This window comes from Schistocerca nitens, chromosome 12 (assembly GCF_023898315.1).
Source record: "Schistocerca nitens isolate TAMUIC-IGC-003100 chromosome 12, iqSchNite1.1, whole genome shotgun sequence".
In the NCBI taxonomy this organism is placed as follows: domain Eukaryota; kingdom Metazoa; phylum Arthropoda; class Insecta; order Orthoptera; family Acrididae; genus Schistocerca; species Schistocerca nitens.
The window spans coordinates 115,330,477-115,347,357 of NC_064625.1; positions in this window are offsets into that span (position 1 = coordinate 115,330,477).

A 16,881-nucleotide genomic window follows, 5' to 3' on the forward strand; every position below is an offset into this window, starting at 1 on the left:
TCCACAGTGTTCATCACATTTTTCTTCAAGTCTGGTGTCCGTATTTTTCGGGTACGGCCTTCATGATTTCCTGCGAACCACTGTTGAAAATATTGAATGCTGTTGATGTTGTCCGCGTGGATAGGTCTCCTGGTACAACCTTGCTGCCCATTGCCATTTGCCTTTCTGTAAGTAAACATCACGTCGGCAAACTCTCGATTCGAATACAGAACCATTGTGTGCAACGCTGTATCACATCCACTGCAAGGTTAGTCAGCAAGAGATGTAAATCGGACACCAGATTACCAATTACGAGTACTATGTCAGGAAATGGCGCTAGGGCATGACGTTTGAGGAACAGTACAACTCTCTAGGAGGAAATCATGCATACTATAAGTGTGGCTGCATGGTACTGCGCGTATTAGGCCACAGCCTCCTTAGCAAAGTATAATTGAATAAATGTTCTGTAGCATGAAAACCATGCATTTTTATTCTGTATCTTCTCATCGATCAATGCGTAGAGTTGGTGGACGGTGGGAAAAGAATGACCCTGTATGTGTGTTCGCATCAGAACTGGTGTGTTAGCGTCGCCAAATACATGTAAAAGAAAAGATAGCTGTCCTCTGCCCCCTGTAAAAAGTTTTACACTTGCGCACACAAAGATTTCAGGTAGATATATGTGGTGTGTGTACTGTAAGACCTTCGGTACACACACCATCAGATTATTTGACTTGTCACTCTAACGAAGTAGGCCAGCGTCAGCAATATGTCTCGTGGTCTTATCGTGGCGTGTTTATCTTCTGCCATTAGGTCAGACGATAGAAATGCCACTTGCACGCTTAGAGTAGCAGATTGACAGTGACCAACTTTAAACAGAACTTGATTAATTTTCACACACATTTATTAAAATAATAAGAAGCATAGACATTACGTAACTTAATTCTGGATGCTGTTTACAATTGACAATCTGAAGTTCCTTTGGTCTTGGTACGTTAATCTTATTTTCACATATCTCTGATACTTGACAAAGTGTCTATACATTTCTCTTCATGGCTATGTACAAGAATATGGTAATCTCATTAGGCGCAGACTGAATCTTGACTATAGACTGGTACAGACTAATGCAGACTCATACTGACTGGTGCAGTCTGACAAATTGGAGGTCTGTACACTCATTTAATACCACTCGCGTTCAGGTATCACTGCGTGAGTGTGATCCGTGAGGAGAAAAGTTTCTATGTTAGCACCAATCTCATTGGCTGCGTTACATATTAATACGCGGATCGGCGGAAGCAGAATTTGGTCTGTCTCTAAGGCAGCGCCATCTCGTAGTGCAGAGATGGACGAGAGCTGCGCCTGCGCTGTTGTGCTTAGCGGGGCGCACTCTGGTGGGAAAGTTGTGTACGCACTGACTACGCGGAACTATGTACACAATGGTATAAAACAAAACAGTAACTTTGCAGGTGCATATTTTCATATTTCACACAAAAATCATTAAATTTATACCTAGTTTATTTCTAAATGGTGGCCTTGGGAATGTGGTACACAAATCCCAGCACTGCAGTCTTTGTACGTCATGTACCATTTCCTTCTTTACTTGTCCGCTTCTTTCCTTTGTCAAAGCAAACTTTACAGTACCACGTGTTGTTTACTTTTTTGCCACTGTGTGGTACCTTCCCTGGAAAATGGCAACTACAATTTCTGCCTAGGCTATGGTTAATGTTGCTCCAAATGATCAGATGTCACTCGGCACCTAATGAGTGCATAAGTGAGGAAGCGCGTCTCTGTAATCAATGACGCATTAAATGATCGGACGACACACGGACAGAGCAGCAGGCCAGCTGTAAACAAAGTGAAAGGTGTCCCCGTACCTATTTCCCACTGCGCTGGCTGCAGCCTGGTCTGGTCGGGTTTCTCCTCTCTCGATGTACCGAACACTTCCTCCCTGTTCCCCCCCCCCCCCCAACTCTACCCGCTCACGGTGCTCCGGAAGGCAGACGGGCCATCAATTGCCGACTGCGGCGCGCTGGTCCCGGGAAAAGCCCCGGTGTTAATTCAATAGCCACACCCCTCGCTACCGCCCGAACCAGACCGCCACCCCCCCCCCCCCCCTGATAGAGAGGGGGTGGAATCAATCAGCTGCGCCCACGCGCTGCTCTGACGCGGTGCTGCAATTTCGCCGGCGAAAATTTAAAACACACGTAATGGACTTCTGTATTCATGACGGCTGGTCCATTATGGAACAGAGGCGGTGTGTGGGAGTAGGGTGGCGCAGAGGAAAATGCCTGTGTGTCATAACGAAACATCTGCCACTGCCGGTGCAAAATACCTTGCAGCCTCTTAGCCGAACCGTTTCGCCTCTTCTACATTCCATACAGTGAACAATACTTTCGCTTTCATAGGGAGCAGCAGATATACGTAGTGTGTGTCAAGAGGAATGATCAATATTCACGCATAAGACAGAAATGATCCTTCGAAAAAAAAATTCTGGTAAATATGAGTTCTGAAATTCATAATTAAGAGCTGTGAGCTCCTGTTCATCTTCGCTACAGCGAACCACTTCTCTTCTTCTGAACAAGTGCTCATAGATCTTGAGGTATGCGTTTTAGAGCTCATGTTTACGAGACATTTTTTTTTTCGAATGTCCGCCCCGGTAGCTGAGTGGTCAGCGCGTGGGTCTGTCACGCCAAGGGCCCGGGTTCGATTCCCGGCTGGGTCGTAGATTTTATCCGCTCATGGACTGGGTGTTGTGTTGTTCTCATTATCATTTCGTCATCATCAGAGGAATGCAACGGGAAACCACTTCTGGAATCACTTCCCTAGACGCTCATGCGGTGGACCTCTATGACGAGGCTTCCCCCATGACAACACCTGCCGTAAGGCAGAACACAAAGTTTTTTTTTTTTCCGAATGATCTGCTTTCCCTAAAGACTGACCGTTCCTCCTGAGACAGCCTGTATAATACATATACGCGACGAGAACATGCACTCTGCCGCCTTCAACAGAAAACATCCAAAAAATATTGCGTCTTATGTGACCAAAAAATTGACAATTTGTAGATAACGGATATCAAATTGCCTTAAAAATATTACAATTTCTGCAGTTGCTGAATGTCTGTTAAAATCATTTTAATATTCGTTTAATATTACATGTTTATTTGATTGAAGATTACTCGCATATATGGAAAACAGTATTGGACCAATATTGAATCATATGGAACTACATTACATGGAAATGGTCACAAAAGATGTAACCTTTCCGAAAATAAACTGCTGTAGCCTATGCAATTCGTTTACTTTCACGCCATAAAGCATCTTAACCAAAGCACCTTAGCAACTGTTGCACTGCCAATCTTGTAGACAGTCAAGATTATTTTTGCTTCAATTCAAGATCAAAAGAAACAATTCATTATATATGAAATCAGGCCGATGTTCATATAACGTACTTACAATGAAAAGTGTCTTACAAGAAATGTCAGAACAGTGCAATTCAACTCGAAAAAGAAACTAAAGTGCCTCTACGCAAGTGAATTACACATTAAACAACCTATAAATTTTAGACAGAATAACGGAGAGGAAATGTTAACGTACAATAAAAACAGAGGCCGGGATACGGTACGGTACGGTACGTAGAAAATAAGGCAGTAATGAGGGGGTAAAACAATGCATTATTACATACACTATCTGATCAAAAGTATCCAGACACTTCCAAAAACATACGTTTTTCATAGTAGGTGCATTGAGCTGCCACTTATTTCCACGTACTCCATATCAGCGACCTCGGTAGCCATTAGGCATCGTGAGAGAGCAGAATGAGGCGATCCGCGGAACTCACGGACTTCGAACGTGGTCAGGTGATCGGGTGTCACTTGAGTCATACGTATGTACGCGAGATTTCCACACTCCTAAACATCCCTAGACCCACTGTTTCCGATGTGACACTGAAGTGAAAACGCGAAGAGACATGTACAGCACAAAAGCAAACAGACCGATCTCTTCTGTTGACTGACAGTTGAACAGGGTCGTAATGTGTAATAGGCAGACATCTATCCAGACCATCACACACGAATTCCAAACTGCATCAGGATCCACTGCAAGTACTATGACAGACGGGAGGTGAGAAAACTTGGATTTCATGGTCGAGGGGCTGCTCATAAGTCACACATCACGCCGGTAAATGACAAACGACGCCTCGCTAGCTGCAAGGAGCGTAAACATTGGACGACTAAACAGTGGAAAAACGTTGTGGGGAGTGACGAATCACGATACACAATGTGGCGATCAGATGCAGCGTGTGGGTATAGCGAATGCCAGCGTGTGTAGTGCCAACAGTAAAATTCGGAGGCGGTGGTGTTATAGTGTGGTCGTGTTTTTCATGGAGGGGGCTTTCACCCCTTGTTGCTTTGCGTGGCACTATCACAGTACAGGCCTACACTGATGTTTTAAGCTTCTTGCTTCCTAGTGTTGAAGAACAATTCGGGGATGGCGATTGCATCTTTCATCACGATCGAGCACTTGTTCATAATGCACGGCCTGTGGTGGAGAGGTTACAAGACAAAAACATGCCTGTAATAGAGTAACTCGCACAGAGTCCTGACCTGAATCCTATAGAACACTTTTACGAGGGCAGTTCAATAAGTAATGCAACACATTTTTTTTCTCGGCCAATTTTGGTTGAAAAAACCGGAAATTTCTCGTGGAATATTTTCAAACATTCCCGCTTCGTCTCGTATAGTTTCATTGACTTCCGACAGGTGGCAGCGCTGTACGGAGCTGTTAAAATGGCGTCTGTAACGGATGTGCGTTGCAAACAACGGGCAGTGATCGAGTTTCTTTTGGCGGAAAACCAGGGCATCTCAGATATTCATAGGCGCTTGCAGAATGTCTACGGTGATATGGCAGTGGACAAAAGCACGGTGACTCCTTGGGCAAAGCGTGTGTCATCATCGCCGCAAGGTCAAGCAAGACTGTCTGATCTCCCACGTGCGGGCTGGCCGTGCACAGCTGTGACTCCTGCAATGGCGGAGCGTGCGCACACACTCGTTCCAGATGATCGACGGATCACCATCAAACAGCTCAGTGCTCAACTTGACATCTCTGTTGGTAGTGCTGTCACAATTGTTCACCAGTTGGGATATTCAAAGGTTTGTTCCCGCTGGGTCCCTCGTTGTCTAACCGAACACCATAAAGAGCAAAGGAGAACCATCTGTGCGGAATTGCTTGCTCGTCATGTGGCTGAGGGTGACAATTTCTTGTCAAAGATTGTTACAGGCGATGAAACATGGGTTCATCACTTCGAACCTGAAACAAAACGGCAATCAATGGAGTGGCGCCACACCCACTCCCCTACCAAGAAAAAGTTTAAAGCCATACCCTCAGCCAGTAAAGTCATGGTTACAGTCTTCTGGGACGCTGAAGGGGTTATTCTGTTCGATGTCCTTCCCCATGGTCAAACGATCAACTCTGAAGTGTATTGTGCTACTCTTCAGAAATTGAAGAAACGACTTCAGCGTGTTCGTAGGCACAAAAATCAGAACGAACTTCTCCTTCTTCATGACAATGCAAGACCTCACACAAGTCTTCGCACCCGAGAGGAGCTCACAAAACTTCAGTGGACTGTTCTTCCTCATGCACCCTACAGCCCCGATCTCGCACCGTCGGATTTCCATATGTTTGGCCCAATGAAGGACGCAATCCGTGGGACGCACTACGCGGATGATGAAGAAGTTATTGATGCAGTACGACGTTGGATCCGACATCGACCAGTGGAATGGTACCGTGCAGGCATACAGGCCCTCATTTCAAGGTGGCGTAAGGCCATAGCATTGAATGGAGATTACGTTGAAAAATAGTGTTGTGTAGCTAAAAGATTGGGGAATAACCTGGTGTATTTCAATGCTGAATAAAACAACCCCTGTTTCAGAAAAAAAATGTGTTGCATTACTTATTGAACTGCCCTCGTATAATGGTTTGGAACACCGAGCCACGCCTCACCGACCGACGTCAATATCTCTCCTCAGTGCAGCACTCCGTGAAGAATGGGCTGCCATTCCACAGCAAACCTTCCAGCTCATGATTGTCTGCGAGAGTGGAAGCTATCATCAAGATGGGCCAACCCCATATTGAATTCCGGCATTACCGATGGAGGGCGCCACGAACTTACAAGTCCCTTTCAGTCAAGTGTCCGGATACTTTGGATCACATAGTGTATTTGTACAGAATGAATGGTCATAGGAAAACAAATCAGATCTTCAAATATCTCTGGCAAAAGAAAGTAACGCAAACTGTATGTGACGAGTTGGAAGTGTTTAGAAACACACAACAAAAAGCAGCCAAAATAAATAAGTTTTTTCCGAGTTTTGAAATTTGACTGATTGCCAGTTGTAAGAGGGAAAGACAAGAAGTGATCTCCAGGGCGAAAAAAATAGATATAATGATGGTGGAAGAATGATTGGAGAAAAGATATTAGATGAAAGGGAACTGAAACTGGTACTTGGTACCTATCTCACCATAGAAAAAAATATGTTATAGACGTGCCCTCTGCATTCCGTGCTGAGAGCTGGTTTTTTATGGCTGTTACCAAATGCTGCCACCTGTACTGAGAGATGTCTTTCCGGCTGCTATGAAATAATCATCATCCGATTTTAGGAAACTACACTCCTGGAAATTGAAATAAGAACACCGTGAATTCATTGTCCCAGGAAGGGGAAACTTTATTGACACATTCCTGGGGTCAGATACATCACATGATCACACTGACAGAACCGCAGGCACATAGACACAGGCAACAGAGCATGCACAATGTCGGCACTAGTACAGTGTATATCCACCTTTCGCAGCAATGCAGGCTGCTATTCTCCCATGGAGACGATCGTAGAGATGCTGGATGTAGTCCTGTGGAACGGCTTGCCATGCCATTTCCACCTGGCGCCTCAGTTGGACCAGCGTTCGTGCTGGACGTGCAGACCGCGTGAGACGACGCTTCATCCAGTCCCAAACATGCTCAATGGGGGACAGATCCGGAGATCTTGTTGGCCAGGGTAGTTGACTTACACCTTCTAGAGCACGTTGGGTGGTACGGGATACATGCGGACGTGCATTGTCCTGTTGGAACAGCAAGTTCCCTTGCCGGTCTAGGAATGGTAGAACGATGGGTTCGATGACGGTTTGGATGTACCGTGCACTATTCAGTGTCCCATCGACGATCACCAGTGGTGTACGGCCAGTGTAGAAGATCGCTCCCCACACCATGATGCCGGGTGTTGGCCCTGTGTGCCTCGGTCGTATGCAGTCCTGATTGTGGCGCTCACCTGCACGGCGCCATACACGCATACGACCATCATTGGCACCAAGGCAGAAGCGACTCTCATCGCTGAAGACGACACGTCTCCATTCGTCCCTCCATTCGAACCTGTCGCGACACCACTGGAGGCGGGCTGCACGATGTTGGGGCGTGAGCGGAAGACGGCCTAACGGTGTGCGGGACCGTAGCCCAGCTTCATGGAGACGGTTGCGAATGGTCCTCGCCGATACCCCAGGAGCAACAGTGTCCCTAATTTGCTGGGAAGTGGCGGTGCGGTCCCCTACGGCACTGCGTAGGATCCTATGGTCTTGGCGTGCATCCGTGCGTCGCTGCGGTCCGGTCCCAGGTCGACGGGCACGTGCACCTTCCGCCGACCACTGGCGACAACATCGATGTACTGTGGAGACCTCACGCCCCACGTGTTGAGCAATTCGGCGGTACGTCCACCCGGCCTCCCGCATGCCCACTATACGCCCTCGCTCAAAGTCCGTCAACTGCACATACGGTTCACGTCCACGCTGTCGCGGCATGCTACCAGTGTTAAAGACTGCGATGGAGGTCCGTATGCCACGGAAAACTGGCTGACACTGACGGCGGCGGTGCACAAATGCTGCGCAGCTAGCGCCATTCGACGGCCAACACCGCGGTTCCTGGTGTGTCCGCTGTGCCGTGCGTGTGATCATTGCTTGTACATCCCTCTCGCAGTGTCCGGAGCAAGTATGGTGGGTCTGACACACCGGTGTCAATGTGTTCTTTTTTCCATTTCCAGGAGTGTATTCGATGGAAAAATTTGATGTTTTCAGATCTTACAGTCCGATAACTTCTATCGATAAATGACATTATTTCTTTTCGTTATTCGTCATAGCAACTGCGCTGCATCAAATTAAGTAAAACATTGCATCAAATTGTAAAGTGTTTGCAGAGGTAAAAAACACATTGGGTAAACGTTGTGTACCGTTGCAGGCTCTGAAATGTAGATGAGATACGGAAATATAAATTCTAGTTGCAGGTAGAACGATATCTTATTCCATTCTCGTGTTATTGATTTTTATATCCGACACAAGGTCACGAGTTACGTACTCATTTCCGTCCCTGCATATTATGAATCATGTGGTCATAGCAATCGTCACATTTCGTAAACGGTTCAACGAGGTTTTTTGCAAATAATAGCACTCGAAGGAACACATACATTGATAGAAAAGCATCGAAACAGCAAATAGTAGTTAATGTAGAGTAGTGAAATTTCCGAAATGCATTTTTCTGGGTAACATATTTAAGTGATTAACATTGGAATATTACAGGTTAATGTAAGCGCGAGATAAGCCATTGCAAATGTGAAATACTGGTACATTAATAAGCGGTGTAACCGCCAGCATATTGAGTGCAGGCATACAAGCGTGCATGCATTGTCTTGTAGAGGTGCCGAACGTCACTTTGTGGGATGGAGGTCCATGCATGTTGCAGTTGGTCGGTGAATACAGTGGCAGTTAATCCTGGTTGTGGATGATGCTCGACTGGAGACATACCTGGTGATCGATTAGGTCAAGGCAACATATCGACACTATGTAGAGCGTGTTGGGTTACAACAGCGGTATATGTGCGAGCGTTATCCAGATGGAAAACACCCTCAGGAATCCTGGTCTTGAAAGCAGCACAACAGGTCGAATTACAGACTGACGTACGAATTTACAGTCACAGTGTTGGGACAACCACAAATCGCAAACCTGGCCATAACTCCAGGTGTAGGTCAAGCGTATCTACACTACTGGCCATTAAAATTGCTACACCAAGAAGAAATGCAGATGATAAACGGATATTCATCAGACAAATATATTATACTAGAACTGACATGTGATTACATTTTCACGCAATTTGGGTGCACAGATCCTGAGAAATCAGTACCCAGAACAACCACCTCTCGCCGTAATAACGGCCTTGATACCCCTGGGCATTAAGTCAAACAGAGCTTGGATGGTGTGTACAGGTACAGCTGCCCACGCAGCTTCAACACGATACCACAGTTTATCAAGAGTGGTGACTGGCGTATTCTGACGAGCCAGTTGTTCGGCCACCATTGAGTAGACGTTTTCAGTTAGAGATCTGGAGAACATGCTGACCAGGGAAGCAGCCGAACATTTTTTGTATCCAGAAAGGCCCGTACGGGATCTGCAACATGCGGTTGTGCATTATCGTGCTGAAATGTAGGGTTTCGCAGGGATCGAATGAAAGGTAGAGCCACGGGTCGTAACACATCTGAAATGTAACGTCCACTGTTCAAAGTGCCGTCAATACGAACAAGAGGTGAGCGAGACGCGTAACCAATGGCACTCCATACCGTCACGCCGGGTGATACGCCAGTATGGCGATGGCGAGTACACGCTTCCAATGTGCGTTCACCACGATGTCACCAAACACGAATGCGACCATCATGATGCTGTAAAGAGAACCTAGATTCATCCGAAAAAATGACGTTTTCCCATTCGTGCACCTAGATTCGTCGTTGAGTACACCATCGCAGGCGATCCTGTCTGTGATGCAGCGTCAAGGGTAACCGCAGTCACCGTCTCCGAGCTGATAGTCCATGCTGGTGCAAACGTCGTCGAACTGTTCGTGCAGATGGTTGTTGTCTTGCAAACGTCCCCATCAGTTGACTCAGGTATCGAGACGTGGCTGTACGATCTGTTGCAACCATCCGGATAAGATGCCTTTCAACTCGGCTGCTAGTGATACGAGGCCGTTGGGATCCAGCACGGCGTTCCGTATTACCCTCCTGAACCCACCGATTCCATATTCTGCTAACAGTCATTGGATCTCGAGCAACGCGAGCAGCAATGTCGCGATACGGTAAACCGCAATCGCGATAGGCTGCAATCCGACCTTTATCAAAGTCGGAAACGTGATGGTACGCATTTCTCCTCCTTACACGAGGCATCACAACAACGTTTCACCAGGCAACGCCGGTCAACTGCTGTTTGTGTATGAGAAATCGGTTGGAAACTTTCCTCATGTCAGCACGTTGTAGGTGTCGCCACCGTCACCAACCTTGTGTGAATGCTCTGAAAAGCTAATCATTTCCATACCACAGCATCTTCTTCCTGTCGGTTAAATTTCGCGCCTGTAGCACGTCACCTTCGTGGTGTAGCAATTTTAATGGCCAGTATGTAGCATACAGACAATTTGATGGCATGTCCTCAACTGGCCTCGTCCTAACCAACACACGGCCATCACTGGCACCATGGCAGAACCAGGTTTCATCAGAAAGGACCACAAACCTCCACTTTGCCACTGAAGTCGCAAATGGCGATAGTTTGGGGCAAAGCATCTGGCTCTGCACACTCTTGGAAGTAACTGATTTATAACAATCATAGCGTGTAGGCTTTCACGGCCGGCGTCTTCAGTAATTAAAACTTCCGGGCTAAGAGGCCGTGGTCCAATAGTAGAAATACTTCTCCCTGAAGTTTCGTTGCCAGCTGCGGGCAACATCATCTGAGGTGAGTCTACGACAACAACCATCGGTGGGGAAAGTTTTTCTTCCATTCATTCACAATGTTACGGACCGTATCGGGAAAGTGCTGGCCAAGTTCAGAGTTGAAACAATCTTCAGACCCACCGAGAAGATTAGTGAATGCTTAAGATCGGCGAAAGATGCACGACACCCTCTAGCTACTCCTGGTGTCTATAAGTTTCCGTGTTGTTGTGGGAAGGTTTACATTGGAACCACAAAAAGAAGTATCAATACTCGCCTAACTGAACATAAAAGGAACTGTCGACTGGGACACACGGACAAATCGGCTGTAGCGGAACATGTTTTTGAAACGGGTGACCATGAAATAAAATTTAGTGAGACGAGCGTGCTAGCTAAGACATCGCATTATTATGCACGTATGTATAGAGAGGCTGTAGGGATTTTTAAACACCACAATAATATTAACAGGAAAGAAGAAGGCTTGAAACTAGATAAGATATGGCCATCGACTCTGTACCAAAGATGTGACAATCGATTACCTTCGATCGAGAGTAATGACGCCAGCCAGAGATAGTTTCACTGTTGACAACACGTGACGAGTGGTGGCGCCCTCTACGCGCTCTATATAAACAGGACCTCCACGGCCTAGCAGCCAGTCGTAGACTCACCTCAGGTGATGTTGCCCGCAGCTGGCAACGAAACGTCAGGGAGAAGTATTTCTACTATTGGACCACGGCCTCTTAGCCCGGAAGTTTTAATTACTGATTTATAACAGTTCGTTGTGCCACTGCGGTGCCAACTGCCTCTCGGATTGCTGCTGCAGATGCGCGAGAGACATGCGCCGAGCAGGATGGCCGTCCTCCTCGGTAGTGTCACGTGGCTGTCCAAAACCCGATCTTGTTGCGACTGTACAATCACGTGACCACCGCTGCCAGCAATCACGTTCGGTGGCTACATTCCCGTCAAGTCTTCCTGAAATTTCACAAAAGGAACATCCAGCTTCTTGTATCCCTATCACACGACCTCGTTCAAACTTAGTGAGGTGTTGAAAAATATGGTTCAAATGGCTCTGAGCACAATGGGACTTAACATCTGAATCGCATTCGGGAGGACGACGGTTCAATCCCGCGTCCGGCCATCCTGATTTAGGTTTTCCGTGATTTCCCTAAATCACTCCATGCAAATGCCGGGATGGTTCCTCTGAAAGGGCACGGCCGACTTCCTTCCCCCTCCTTCCCTAATCCGATGAGACCGATGACCACACTGTCTGGTCTCCTTCCCCAAAAACCAACCAACCAACTTAACATCTGAGGTCATCAGTCCCCTAGAACTTAGAACTACTTAAACATAACTGATCTAAGGACATCACATACATCCATGCCCGAGGCAGGATTCGAACCTGCGACCGTAGCAGACGCGCGGTTCCAGACTGAAGCGCCTAGAACCACTCGGCCACTGCGGCAGGCAGTGAGGTGTTGAAAATAGCGACTTTGTCACCTTAAAGGCAGTCTTTATTACCATCAACACACCGCGTCCTATCTCAAAGGTCATCAAAGCTCACGACGCTACAGCGAGTATTTAAAGCAAACGTGATTCGGATTCTCTAAAGCCACTGTTGCGAAATTCGAATAGATATCATCTTTCAGACGTAGAAAAACGCCTACCATCTTTCGTATATGTCGCCAAACTCCTTCTTGGTGCTGAGATTGTTTTTCAGTCACTGTAAGTTGTATGACAAATGTTGAAAAACTTGCTGTTCACCGAGGTGTTTAAGTAACTTGGCAGCAGCAGTGAGAGGTCGGCGGAATGTGACACGTAAAGAGGTCAATAGAGCTTCAGGAAAACCCAGGGCAGCGTTTAAGAGATGTCTTCAGCAACTGGGCAGCGGTGGAGCATTACTAGTTAAGTCATCCACAGCGTCTGAAGCTTTAATTGTGGGTCCGTCATCATTTTCCATACTTTTTAGTGCGCTTCCATGTAGTCAATAACAGAGTAAAATAAAGTTGTCCCTGGCCAGCCGCTGTGGCCGAGCGGTTCTAGGCGCTTCAGTCCGGAACCACGCGGCTACTACGGTCATTGGTTCGAATCCTGCTTCGGGCATAGATGTGTGTGATGCCCTTAGGTTAGTTAGGTTTAAGTAGTTCCCAGTCTAGGGGACTGATAACCTCAGATATTAAGTCCCATAGTGCTTGGAGCCATTTTTTGAAACTTGTTACTGCCTTTCATGAACCATGCTATTATGAACTGAGCTACAAACGACACTGTTCACAGCTGTAGAGTACCGGTTTTCTCTCCTTCAATCCAGTCTGGAAATATTATTTTGATGTTCGTTTCCATATCTACATCCATCTATCTACCCACTCGCGAAGAGTGCGAACGGAAAACGACTGTCTAAAAACCAACGCACAAGCCCTAATTTATCGCATCGACGTTCATAGTCCGTACACGAAAGGTACGTTGGCAGCAGTAGGTGCGTTCTGTAATCGACCTCAAATTGCGGTTCTCTAAATTTCCATCATAGTCCCTCGCAAAAAGAGCTTTATCTTCTCCCCAGTATGGATTCTCATTTGACTTCACGAAGCATCTTCGTAATGCTTGCTTGCTTCACTTACATCTACATTTCCTTGATTCCTATTCACAATAAAGTGCCTGGCAGAGGGTTCAAAGAACCACCTCCAAGCTGTCTCTCTATCGTTCCACTCTCTAACGGCAACGACCACTTAAATTTTTCTGTGCGAGCCCTAATTTCTCTTATTTTATCGTGATGTTAATTTCTCCCGATGTAGGTGGGTGCCAACAGAATGTTTTCGCAATCGGAGGAGAAAACTGGTGATTGAAATTTCATGAGAAGATCCCGTCGCAACGAAAATCGTCTTTGTTTTAATGATTGCCACTCCAATTCATATATCATGTCTATAACACTATCTCCCCTACTTCGCGATAATACAAAACGAGCAACCCTTCTTAGAACTTTTTCGACGTCATCCTCATGCGGATCCCACACCGCGCAGCAATACTCCAGAGTAGGGCGGACAAGCGTGGTGTAAGCAGTCTCTTTAGTAGAACTGTTCAACCTTCTAAGTGTTCTGCCCATGAATCGCAGTCTTTGGTTTGCTCTATCCACAATATTATCTCTGTGATCACTCCAATTTATTTGTAATTGTAATCCCCAAGTATTTAGTTGAATTTACAGCCTTCAGATTTGTGTGACTTATCACGTAATCGAAATGTAGCGGATTTCCTTTAGTGCTCAAGTGAATAACTTCACACTTTTGTTATTCACGGTCATCAGCCATTTTCGCATCATACAGATATCTTATCTGAATCGTTTCGCAATTCGTTTTTGTCATCTGATGACTTTACAAGACGGTAAATGACAGCATCATCTGTAAATGTAAGACGGCTACTCAGATTGTCTCCTAAGTCGTTAATACAGATCAGGAACAATAGAGGGCCTACATTACTTCCTTGGGAAAACGCCGGATATTACTTCTGCTTTACTCGATGACTTTCCGTCTGTTACTACGAACTGTGACCTTTCTGATAAGGCCAGCCGATGTGGCCGAGCGGTTCAAGGCGCTACAGTCTGGAACCGCGCGACCGCTTCGGTCGCAGGTTCGAATCTTGCCTCGGGCATGGATGTGTGTGACGTCCTTAGGTTATTTAGGTTTAAGTAGTTCTAGGGAACTGATGACATCAGAAGTTAAGGCCCATAGTCTCAGAGCCTTTCTGACAGGAAATCACGAATCCAGTCTCACAACTGAGGCGATATCCCGTAGCCATGCATTTTGGTTAGAAGACGCTTGTGAGGAACGATGTCGAAAGCCTCCAGGAAATCTAAAAATATGGAATCAATCTGACATCCCCTGTCGACAGCACTCATGACGTCATGAGTATAAAGAGCTAGTTGTGTTTCACAAGAACTATATTTTCTGAACCCGCGCTGATTACGTCTCAGTAAATCGTTTGCTTCGAAGTACTTTATAATGTTCGAACACAGCATATGTTCCAAAACCCTACTGCAAACCGACGTTAGTGATATGGGCTTGTAATTCTGCGGATTGCTCCTACTTCCCAATTTGGGTATTGGTTTGACTTGAGCAATTTTCCAATCTTTAGGTACGGAACTTGTTGTGGGCGAGAGGTTGTATGTAATTGTTAAATATGGAGGTATTGTATCAGGATGTCTGAGAGGAATCTGACTGGTACACAATCTGGACCGGAAGCCTTGCTTTTATTAAGTGATTTAAGCTGCTTTGGGACACCGAGGATATCTACTATGTTTCTCATCTTGGCAGTTGTTCTTGATTGGAATTCAGGATTATTTACTTCGTATTCTTTGGTGAGGGAGTTTCGGAAAACCGTGTTTAATAACTCTGCTTTAGTGGCAGTGTCATCTGTGACTTTACCGTTGTTATCAAGCAGTGAAGGTATTGGATGCGTCTGGCGACTGGTGTGCTTTATGAATGACCAGAATCTCTTTGGGTTTTCTGCCAGATTTCGAGACAGAATTTCGTTGTGGAAATTATTAAAAGCATCTCGCATGGAGGTTTGCTCTATATTTCAAACTTCTGCAAAACTTATGCCAGTCTTGGGGATTTTGCCTTCTTTTAAATCTGGCATTGCTGCTAGAACATACCGATAGTAGATCTAGCAGCCAGCCTCTGAATTGCTTCGATGTTGCCCTGTAGTACGACATGGTGCGGATCCCAAACACTCGAACAGTACTCAAGAATGGGTTGCACAAGCTCTCCATACGCCGTTTCCTTTATGGATGAGCTAGACTTTCCGAAACTTTTCCCAGTAAGATGCTACTTCCATTTGATGTCACTCTGCAACGTCACCCCTGGATATTTAATCGAAGTGACTGTGTCAAGCTGCATCCCACTAAAGCTATAATCGGACATTACAGGGCTGTTTTTCCTACTGATCCTCGTAAACGTACATTTTTCTACATTTAGAGCTAGCCGACACTGATCACACCAAGTAGAAATTTTGTCTGATTCATCTTGTGTACTCACTCAACGGTGATACTGTTGTGGATTGGCAGGAGAGCCAACCCACGAATGTTAGAGGAAGCCGAAAGACACGCGTTTTAGCTCACGCAGGCTGGCGTGAGGTCTGGAACAGGAAAAGGAAATTAGAACTTAGAAAAACGGACGCAGATGGTGGAATACTTCACTTTAATCCATTAATGTTGAACGTAGCTCTTGTGTGTACATTATTTACAATATCAATAGTAACTGGTAATGGCGCCTTGCTAGGTCGTAGCAAATGACGTAGCTGAAGGCTATGCTAACTATCGTCTCGGCAAATGAGAGCGTACTTTGTCAGTGAACCATCGCTAGCAAAGTCGGCTGTACAACTTGGGCGAATGCTAGGAGGTCTCTCTAGACCTGCCGTGTGGCGGCGCTCGGTCTGCAATCTCTGACAGTGGCGACACGCGGGTCCGACGTATACTACCGGACCGCGGCCGATTTAAAGGCTACCACCTAGCAAGTGTGGTGTCTGGCGGTGACACCACAGATACCTTCCCGCACAGCATCACCAGCAAGCAGTCATAAATCGCTATTCACTCTGTCTATGAGGTCATTTACGTATATAAAAGCGGTCCTGTCACATTTCCCTGGGGCACTCCTGACGATACCCTTGCCTCTGAACACACGCCGTCGAGTACCACGTACTGGGTTCTATAACTCAAAATTTCTTCGAGCCACTTACATATCTGGGAACTTACACTCTACGCTCGGAGATCCGCACGATGCGTGCCCACGTGGGTTTCAAGAACGATACAGTCTGTTCATTTGGGCAGGGTTTTCCTAGAAGGACATCTGACAGTGCCACTCACCACATCTCACGGGTGCCGCGTACTTAGGATTCCTTGACGGCGTACTACATGAGCTCTAGGAAGTGGCCACTGATGTGCGTCAAAATACGTGGTTCCAGTACAATGTCGCACAGCCTTATTTTCAACGTGAGGTCCGAGATCGTCTGGACCAACGATCTGGACAAGAGTGGGTACGCTGTGGTGACCCGATTGCTTGGCCCCCATGTTCTCTCGTCTTGAACCCACTAGACTACTACCTGTGGGCTTGATTTATGAGACCCATGTGGCGTCCAATGAAGCCATACTG